This window comes from Talpa occidentalis, unplaced genomic scaffold (assembly GCF_014898055.3).
Source record: "Talpa occidentalis isolate TD23 unplaced genomic scaffold, MPIMG_talOcc4v2.1 talOcc4.11, whole genome shotgun sequence".
NCBI classification, from domain to species: domain Eukaryota; kingdom Metazoa; phylum Chordata; class Mammalia; order Eulipotyphla; family Talpidae; genus Talpa; species Talpa occidentalis.
Window position 1 is genome coordinate 37,531,598 of NW_023601104.1, and position 10,826 is coordinate 37,542,423.

A 10,826-nucleotide genomic window follows, 5' to 3' on the forward strand; every position below is an offset into this window, starting at 1 on the left:
ATGCAGACAAGGCTGCACTGGGGGGCGTGGGTGGGGTCCTTTGATGGTCAGACAGGGCTGTGGTAGGAACCGCCCACTGACTCAATGGGAAGAGTCTTGTGCCAACCCCCACCTCTCCCTCCATACACCCAGGCCCAGCTGAGTCCTCATGGGGCGGAGGCTCCAGTGTTGCTCTGAGGGCTTTCTTTCTCAAGTGGAAACCAGCAGGCAGAGTCAGGGGGGAGTGTGTGGGCTGTGCAGTCCCCCTCTGTGACCTCCTCGCTCTGAGACACTTCACCTCTCTGAACTACTTTCTTCAGCTATAAAATAGGCACGTCCCACACAGCCTGTGAGGAGCTTTAGAGGCCAGCGTGCTGCATGCTGGAGAGCCTCACAGGGATGCTGACTGAATGGCAGTTGCCTGAGTCTCTCCTGCTCAAGTACACAGGATTCCACAGTCGCAGATTAGAACCAGTGGTTCTGGTTGGAGTGTGCTGATCCCTAGACCCTACTGTGGAAGAAGCTGATAAACTCTGGACCAAGGCCTCTGGGCAGGGTCCTCAGCTGCAGCTGCCCCCCAGGCTGTCCCCAGTCTCTCCTGACCCCCCATATGAACTACTTTGCGAAGGAGCACCCCTACTTACAAATCACAAAGAAACCCCAATCCACCCACTCTGTATGAATTGAAAACATTTCTCAGGTCAAAGCAATTCTTTTCCATTAAAAAGAAGAAAAAAGAAAAAGAGTAACCCTTAGAGCTTTATAGTACAACAGTTGGGGGACAAACAGCAGGGCTACCAAGGCTCGGAAAGGCATCTTTCTCCAAAAATATATGTTTATTAATTGAAAGTGCGAGAGGTTTAGTGACCAGGGTCAGGACTGAATGTGAGCAGCGTCAGGGCTCAGGGTGTGAGCAGGGTCAGGCTCCGTGTGTGAGCCAGCAGGGTCAGGACTCATTTAGAGACAGCCCTTTCACCGTTGGCTGCTATCAGTAAGCTAACTGTTCATAAGGCCCCCCCAGCACTGTGAATATTGAAAAGAAGAACATTTCAACACAGAGATCAGTTTTGTCATAAGTTGAGTTGGACCTGAATTATTTAGCTCAGAGTGTGTTTGAAAGGACTGACTCCTACCCTGTCCCTGGCAACTTAGCTCTTGTGCTAAACTGGGTTTCCAGTATTTTCCTACTCCTCATGGCCTGGTTTAATCAGTCATTCAAGATCCAGGGATAATCTAAATGGTAGAGGTTTCCTGGGAAGCAATTCTAGGGGAGGAGAATGAAGAAGTAAGTAAGGGACATACAAGAAAAAACAGGAGGGGGGGTGCAGGGAGGCAGGGAGGTGGTAGATTGAAACAATTTCTCATTTCCCAGGCGGCACTGGGAGCTGGGCCCCTCATCAGAGCAGACAGAGAAGCAGCCCCAAACCCCAACCCCTCCACCTCCCCCTGGGACCTGTGGGCGGCAGGGAAAGCCAAGCCCTTCCTTCCCACCCTTTATGTAAGTGCTTGGAATGGCTCAGGTCTTATTGGAGGTCTCTGCCACCCTGTCCACAGGCGGATGGCTGGGCCAACACACAGGAAGCCGCAGGGAGCGTTCCCAGAAAGGCCCGGGACTGATGCCTATGGATTCTGATCATGTTTCTGAAGAGGAAAAAGGAGACTTTTGGAAAAAATACTGAGTTAGAAACTCAGAGTGATGGATTAAGACAGAAGAAAGTCTTCCTAGACAGTAGCAGCTCTGCTTAAGGGCCTAGAAAACAAGGCTCCCTGGGGAGCCTGTGCTGAGAGCCTTCAGGGCCCTAAGTGGGAGTTCCTGAAACCCCTGCCTTGGAGCTGGGCCCCTCCTCTGAACCCAAGTTACAGACAGAAAGGGGAGGGGCCCAGGCCTGCCCTCCCAAGCTGGCTATGGGAGGGGAACTCTCAGCATGCAGATAGTACAAGAAGGGGAGGCAATGGGCCTGCAGGAGCCAGTGGGGGGCGGGGGCAGGAGGGAATGGTGGTGAAAAAATTTACCTGAGACAGAGTGGAGGGCAGAGAAGGCTGATTTATTGAACACACTGCTGAGGGACTCCGTGGTCAAGAGGGGAGTGTTCATTTGCTCCAAGAAAGAGCTGAAAGAATTTCATGAAATACCAGAATGACGTCAGCAACAAAGTTTATTAGGAAGCCATAGGACAGAACACTTTGAGGGGTGGTGGGCAGTCTCAGAAAGGGGTGCTGCCCTGAGCAGTAAAGCAGTGGGCTTTTTAAGTTTTTTTCCTTGGGGAAAAAACTGAGTGGGGAGGAGTCCCTTTTACTCCCAGCACTCCTGATTCCAGACTCTCTGGAACTACTCCCTCCCTCTTTTCCAGTTGTGGTGGTGGGGGAACTAGTTAAAAGACTCTATCCAGGCTCCCAGGCCTGCCAAGCCTTTTGGTCCTCAAAACAAAGCAATAGTCCCAGCTGGACTGTGGGATGGCAGACATGCAGCTGCGCTTCTCTGGGGGCGCGTGAGAGACCTTTTCCATCTCTAACACTGCCCCACAGCCCCACTGACTGGCTCTCTGCTCTCTTCTTTCCTCAGATCCTGATCTTGGAGAGGATGGACTCATGGCCAATTTCCCTCCTTCTCAAAGCAGGCCCTGCCCCCAGGCAGCCTCCCACCAGGACCAACCTAGTCCAAGGGGCCCAGCCCCCCAATCCACAGGCCAGGGCAGCTGGACACCAGGGACATCCCTCCCTGCCCACCTCAGGGTGGCCTCAGGGTGCGAACCTGGACCAAAACCACAGGGATTCCAAATGCCGGGCCCCATTTTGTACTTAACTTTTCTCTACAATGTTATTTTGTCAGTTGTTGGTTTTTATTTTTTATACTTTGGCCATACCACAAAGCAAGATCACCCGGGTCTGGGCTGAATAAAACAAGGGTTTTCTACTCTGTGGTTCTGCACTTGGCCTGCTGGCTGGGTGGCTCAGAATTACTTCAGCTCAGGACGCCCCTGGGCAGCACCCCTCCCCCAGAAGAAACTGGAGAGCTCAGCCGCCACCCTGTTAGAACCACGGCTTGAGTGAGGGCCCCGTACCCACTGTGGAAGAGACGGAGTCCCAGGGGGAAGGGGTACAGGGCCTCAGGCTCTCACCCTCCTCTTTCTCTCATGCACTTTCTATACCAGCCGCTGACTCCCTTACTCCCATCCTAGCACCTACTGAATGCCAGGCCTGTGCTGGAGCTGAGCACACACGGGAGTATCAGACACAGGTCCTGCTCTTAGGGAGGTCCAGGGAACAGAGGGGGTGCAGTTCACAATGCCAACACCACACCTTGTGGGACAGCTCCAGGGGCAGTGGCTTAACATTCATGTGGGACATGGCCTCTCTCCAGGAAGGGCAAGTATATATACTTGGCAGAGGCTGATAGGGTGGGAGTGGGAGATAGAACCCCCTCCCCCAGCATTCCCAGGGCTCCCACAGCCCTGTGTCTCCTGCCCTGGCACATGGTAGGTGCTGTGACGCTGCCACCCTCCATCTGGGGTTGGGCTAGGAGGAATGAGGAGGAATCCTGTCCTTGGGGGTGACTATTTCTCTGCACCCCTCACGCATATATGCCTTAGAGAGGTTGTCCTGACTCCGGCCCTACCCCTCTCCATTTTAGGGGCCCTAGGAGTGGGCAAGGGAGGGCTCAGACAAGGCTACCAAATTCCAGAGAGAAGGTAGAGTCAAAGTCCCCAAGTCCCAGCTGAGAGAGTTGAAACCCAGAATGGGAGCCATCTCAGGCCACAGGTGAGTCGGGACAGACACAGTGCTGGGGCCCTTGCTTTAAGTCCAGGCCAGAGCCAGATGCCAGGTGTGTGCACGGTGCCTGGCAGATCTGTGTCTAGCAGATGCCCCAGGAAATAGGGGAAGGGGACAGTGCCTCCTAAAAGAAGCACATTATAAACTGTGAGGAGTGGGGAGAGCTCACAAACATGGAGACCCCCAGGCCTGGTGTTCAAGTGTACACACAGACTAGCCTGGAGTTTGGCTCACCTGGGGCTGGTGTACATCCCCAGGGGGGCGACACCTGGGCCAGTCCCCACACACTGTTGGGGCCCTGGGAGATGCAGACTGCTGGAGAGGGACTTCAGGGCCTGTCCTTCCCCCCAAAAGAGAGAAGACAGCATGTGCTGTGACCCTGGGCAGCCTCACCTCTGGGAAGGCCTGTCTCAGTCTGAAATTGCCCTAAGAGTGCAGCCTCTTAGCACTGCCTTGGTAGTGAAAACCCCTCTGGAAGGGAGAAGCGGCCACCTCCCTTCTTGGTGGGGCTTCTGTGGTACTTTGCCTTCATATAGAATGGTGGAGTCTGTGCTCTGTGAGTGGGGAGAGAAAAGGTATACAGATGGCAAGGGTCTGGCTGGCATGTGAAAGTCAGAAGGCAGGAATGGGGAGGCCTGAGAAAGAGGTTCTCTCTTGACCTCTGCCTTGGCCTCTTGGAAGTCTCTCTGGCTATGTCACAGTCCAGAGGAACAGCCTGATACCCCTCAACCATCTTCCTTGTCCCCTAAAACTTGGAGGCACTGTGTGGCACACCTGACTTCTCACCCCCACTCCTGCCAAGGACACCCATGGGAGTGGGAGGAGGCACCCATGCCCGATACACATTGGTTCCATTCCTGGCTCCTGGCACCGTGTTCATGGGGCAGAGACTGCCTGGCTTTGGAGGGACTGGAGGGTAGGAGTGAGTAAGACCACAGCAGGAGTTCCTTGAACCATGCCTTTACCAAAGGAGCGTTATTCCTTGATAGGTGCTCGCCAAGAAAACAGGACGGGATTTGCCTGGTCAGGGTCCTTGATACCAATCAGCATCCCTCTTGGTCCATGGCAGTGCCTGCGCGCCCCAGCTAAGCTTGGTACCCAGTACCGGAGAGCCTTCCAGAGGGGAAGGTGGGAGCTAGGTAGGCACAGCTAGCTAGGTAGTAGGTGGAACATCTCCACTCTTGCCCCAGGACCTGCCTCTAGGCTTCACAGACCCAGAGAGCCCCCGCCAGCACTTATGGGCTCTGCTGGGCTTCAAAGGGCCTCCCAGCCACCTGCCAATACCCTGGTCCTGGGCTTGCCCAGCCCCAGTGCCAGGAGAACCCACCTCTCAGACACTGCTCTTAGGCCTACGCCTGCACCTGGGCCCCAGAGTCCATAAATAGTAACAATTCAGGGTGGGTGTGGCTGGAGAGCAGGAAGGACAGACAGCAGAGGCATGCAGGTAGCAGGGAACTGGCTGTGGTCTTAACTCTGTCCTCCTGGGCCTGATTCCCCGTGTGTTCTGAGGGGCGGGCTCTTCTGGCTCCAGTACTGCTCCTTGTTTGGCAGGGAAGTGGGCGAGGGAAGAGAGGGGAGGGGCGGGAAGGGGAAGAGAAGAGCAGAGATGCCACAGCCACAGCCTAGCATTTTCGGGGCAGGCAGGGGGAAGAAAGTTATATCCAGAGCCCGGAAGGTGGCAGCAAAACTGTAGCCAGGGAGGCCCTGGAGCATCATCTGGCTTGGGGAGGATGAAAAGCCCTTAAGTAGGGGGTCTTTAGACACCAAAACAGGCTGCACCTGGAGCCTTCAGACAGGCTAATTGGTAGAAGTGAGGGGCTCAAAGCCCTGGGCCAGGGCCAGAGAATGTGGCTGGCCAGGACCCTGGGCCAAGGGTGGGCAGGGGCAGGGTCTGGGACAAGGCGGGGCCAGAAGCTTGTTGTGGTGGGGTCTGGTGGGTGGGGCGAGGCCACTGATGATGGCCAGATCTGGAGCACCAAGGACTCAGATCCCACGCCCCGGCCTCTCCCTCTCCCCAAACCTAAAAAGGTCTGTAACTACAGCAGGTGGGGGATGCCTGCTCCCCAACCAGGTGCTGCAGTATCTTCGTGTAGAACCCCAGGCGAAAACATGACCCCTTCCCCTCACTCCACAAAAATCCCACCTTTCTTGAGAAGTGTACTTAGGTTTGTGTCTGGAAGCCTCTGATAAGAAAGGTAGGACAGGCAGACCTGGCCCCATGTGCCATCTGACTTCTAGGTGAGGAGCTTCTTCATCTATAAAGATGGCTCTTAAGAGAGCACTTTAACAGACAGCTTGGCCAGAAGATGGGGGACCTGTGAGCACATTTACAGATTTCATGAAAACAGAGCCTAGAAAGTTTGATCCTGGAGAAGGAAGGAGCCCAGGCCCCAGGCCTACCCTCTGCATCTGGAGGCCTCTCCGTCTGATTCCACAGCAGCCACACTGACCCACAGACTGCACCTCACCCCTCAACCCTCTGGTCAGCTTCATGAGAGAGGCCGCTCCTCTTGCTGATTCCAGAGTGAGCGAGGTTGGCACGAACTGCCCAACTGCCCCTCCAGCCTGGGGTGGGGGGGGCTAATTCTCAGCTCCCACCAGGTATCTCCTTCCTTTGTGGTCAAGACAAGTGACCGAGGCCCCCTGGGCTGCCCCCTACAGTCTCTGAGCCCTGTGGGACACTCAGGGACAGGCTCTCCCCAGCTGCTCCTCACAATGGCTCCATGCGGCATACCCTGCGACCACAGCAAAGTATCCTTCCCTGCAGACACACTGTAGATGGAGTCATGCAGTGCCCGTGAGCAGGGCTGGTCAGGAAGAATGACAGACACTGCCCACACCCCCAGCACCTCACCAGGGCCATGGGTTTGGGTCAGAAACAGGCAGGATCAAGGCCCCAAGGGTGCCCTTGACACATAATTACTCTGGAAATTGCAGTGGACTGTTCGGAGAATGACAAAGTCCTGAAAAACTCAAAATAGAGAAGGCAGGAGAAGCAGGTATGAATTTTGGTGCCCACATACCCTGGCTACGAGAAATAGCTGCTGCTGCTTTTTCTCTTTTTAATTTTCCAAAATGAAATTTATTTACTTTGCAACCCTGGCTACCAGGCAACACATTCAATATCCGGAATCATTTTACTTCCACCCTAGGGCCTTAAAAGGCCCAGAGCATCCGAGGGAGCCTGTGGTCCTTAGACCCTCCAGTCATCCTGTGCACACTCATGGGCTGAGCCCTGAAGCGAGGCAATTCTACTTCCTGTGAAGCTTGGACACAGGGACACCAGACAGCAGTGTCCCTCATGTCAGGAGAAACTGGCTTTGCTCTTAGCAGAGCTCCCATCTCTCCGGTCTGGGGGAAGCCCTCCCAGCCTCTTTCCCTCTTCTCCTTCCACTGCCATGCCCTCTCGGACTACCCACGCCACCTTTCTTCCTTCTCCTGGAGGCAACCTTCCCCCACTGTGCCTTGGTTCACAAAAGCAAGTTCAGATTCTGGTGCTTGGTGTGGGAAAACACAAGTCCCTCTGAAGGCGAGGAAGAGAAAAGAGCAGCAGATAAAGACCAGAAATGCTGCTGCTGCTAGCTAACCTCTTCAACACTTAGCCATGTACCAGGCTCTGAGCTAAATGCTGTACAAAGTCTAGCTCCTTTAAGCTTCACAATGACCCCAGGAGGGAGGCGCTGTTGTTATTTCCATTTTGTAGGTGGGAAAACAGAGGCATGGAAAGGTCAAGTGACTTGCCTCAGTTCCCTTACCTAGTAAATAAAAGAGCCAGGATTCACATACAATTTCTGAAGACGGGGTGTGGCTTTCACCAGACTCTTAATTAAGTCATCTGGGGCCAGAATGAGTGCTATATATCTATGCTTTTTAAAAAAATATTCATTTATGCATACAAGAGCCGGGGCACAGGTGAGAGGTGTTGGGGGGGGGGTGGGTGTGAGAGGATTCACCAGAGACAGAGTGGGGAACAGAACAGGCAGACTGACTGAAATACACTGCTGAGGGGAGCAGCGGGTGAGCCAGGAGAGGTCTGCTGCACCATGTGGGTAGCTCCCTGGCCAGCTGGGGATTGAACTCGTGCTGCAGTGGCTGCGGACAGCCTCACAGGTTGCGTCTTAACCCCTCGTGCCACCAGGGAGGCCTGAAACTTAGAATCTTTAAACTCACTTTTAGTTATTTTTGAACAGCTATTAACCAGAATATTGAGCTAGTGTTGCATGGCCTTCCTGAAGGAACTCCAGAGACTAGTGTCATTTTCCAAGTTTTTTCTGTGAACTTAACATCATTTTTGAAAATAATTTGCAATGGAAGAACACGGAATGAGAGTTGTAGTCTTTGTTTTCTGCAAACTGGCTCCGCGGCCTTGACCCTCAATCCTTTCCTATAAAGTGACTAGGCTGGACTGGATCAGCAGCGCACAGACTTTTGTGTGCTTCCAATTAGGTGACAATTTCCTGGCCCAACCTGAGAGATCTTAATTCAGGTGGTCTGGGGTGTGCCTCAGAATCTGCATTTTCCCATAAGCACCCCAGGTGACTTAGAAACAGAGAGTATGTAGATCACACTTTTAGAAAACTGGGCAAGATGTTTGTTTATTCTGTCAACAGTTCTACAGACTTTTATTGAGCATGTACCATTTACTCTGCTATATGTTCTAGAGTCTGGGATTAGGCCTTGGCAGGAGGGCTCAATTTCTGTTCTTCTGGATCTTCATTCCAAAAGTGTATGTGTGTGTGGGCGAGGGAGAGGGAGAAGAGACAAACAAAACAAAAAACCGACTTAGACAAAACTTATCTATAATGTCAGATGGTGCTAAGGGCTAAAGAAAAACCTGAAAGGAGGATGGGGCAAGAGTGCTTAGCATTATGGGTCTTACAAGTGTTTGTCACTGCAGCACAGGGAGCTGGAATTACACTTCCTTGCTTTGATGCAGGGGAAGCTGCCTCCTTAGCAGGCTGTTTTAGTATTTATATTTGCATTCCAGCTCTTGGAAAAGAGCCCTGAAGGCCACCAGTCAAGATGAGGAGAGAAGGGATGGGACTCCCTCCTGCTTCCATTATGTGCAAACTCATCCTCTGGTTCTGCAGAGCCTCTCTCACCCAGGCCCCCTCACGGCTGCCCTCCCTTCTCCAGCCAGTCTCTGTATTGCACGAGTCCCAGATGTCCACCTCTCTCCATGCTCCCCCTCCCTCCCCTCCCATAGAGACAGCATTTATTTCAGTCTGTCTGTCCCTGCTTTGCCAAGATCCAGTCTGACCAACAATGACCATTTCTCAGGTTCTATTCTGGAAACAGCAATCGGTGTCTTCATGTTAGCCCAGAGATGGTCTTGGGCATTTCCAGAGTCGGGGGAAAGAGAACTGGGTCTGACTAAAGATGAATTAGCTGATCCTCAGAGATGGATGTAAGAAAACTGGCCCTAGCATTTCTCCTTGCATCGGGCCCGAGGGGCTTAGCATGTGGCTCAAGAACAAGGATCAGTGCTCTTCCTCCACATGGACTGGATTTTCCAAAGCTACAATCCACAGAAGGTCCATACTTACAGTGAAGATGTGATCATATATGTATAATGAAGAGGCCATTCGGGTGTGGGCACCTCCCCCACCCCCCAGTCTTGGCACTTTCCCACTGATCAGAGCCTAGCTTAGGGGATCTCAGAAGACATGGGGCCCTGCAGGGGAAGAAGCCTGATGATTATGGGTTTTTGGTACAGTTGAGTTATTAATACCATTGGAATTTTGAATTCTTTTTTGTCTGAACACGAGTCTGTTCTAATCTGACTGGACACTGGTTGGAGACGGTGGGTGAAAGGGAGGAAGTACAGTAATTAAATTGGTTGAATGAATGTGGTCTTAAAATTGTTGGCAGTTCTTTCAAGCTCTTGTTTGTGATTATTTCTGTTTAAGATATTTCGCCTCTCTCTTGAAAGCATTCATTTTAAGAAGGTGGCATTTGTGAAAAAGTTTGTAAGCAATCCTCTCCTCTGCTACCCTTTTTTCCTTTATATCATTAAGTGACAATTCTTCAGTAATTAAGGGTGTGAATATTTATTTTTAATAAAAGTTTTTCCTTCAGAATAAGATTATGTGACAAGTTTTAAAAAAAAAAAAACAAAATGAAGGAGGAAGTTAGGAAATGGGTATAGGCAGTCAGTTAGGAAAAGTGTACCCCAAACCTCTAAGTCCACTTATCAGCCTGATTAAGAAACACTCAGTTGGTACCCATCAGGCACCCCTCCTTCCCCTCCCGCCTCACCTGTCCCCCACCGTCCCCCACAAGCCCAGGTGTCCTGGGTCCATTTACCAATCTGACTGGAGAGTTTAGAACACTGGCACAATAACACAATGCTAGAGCAATGGACCAAGGTTAGTTTCGGGAAGATAGGCCAAGTATAGTATGCAAACCCAGTGGATCTAGGTAGCCTAGGAGATCCCTAAGGACCCAGCCAATCAGAAAGAGACACAACTGAAGACACCCAACAATCAAACTCCCACTCCTTGCTCACTTTACCCATATACACACCTATTAGTTGCCACCTCAGTGGCTACCCACTCAGGACTCCTCTCCACTCAGAGAGCTTTCCTGTTCTTCTTCCTACCTACTTATCAATAAATCTCTTGTTTTATTGTGACTTTGGTTTTTCTTTGCCAAAGACAAGAACTGAGAAAGAGCCCACCTAAGGTCCTTAGACTCCAGGCCTGTTCTCCAAAACGTGATTTCATTTTTTTAAATAATTTTTTTAAAGATTTATTTATTTTTATACAAGAACCGGGGTATAGGCCAGATGCGCGGGGAGGGCGAGAAGATTCACCAGAGACACAGCGGGGAACAGAAGAGGCAGACTGACAAAATACACTGCTGAGGGGAGCAGTGGGCGAGACAGGAGAGGTCTGCTTGCACTGCAGAGGCTGTGGACAGCTTCACAGTGCGGTGCTCAACCACCTGCACCACCAGGGAGGCCCAATAAAACATTTCTTGGTGATACAAACAGAGCTGAGTAGGTAGGGGTAGTGGTGATTGGTGTTTTAATTAAGCAAGACCCAGTGAGGTGGTGATATTTGAGGCAGGGCCGG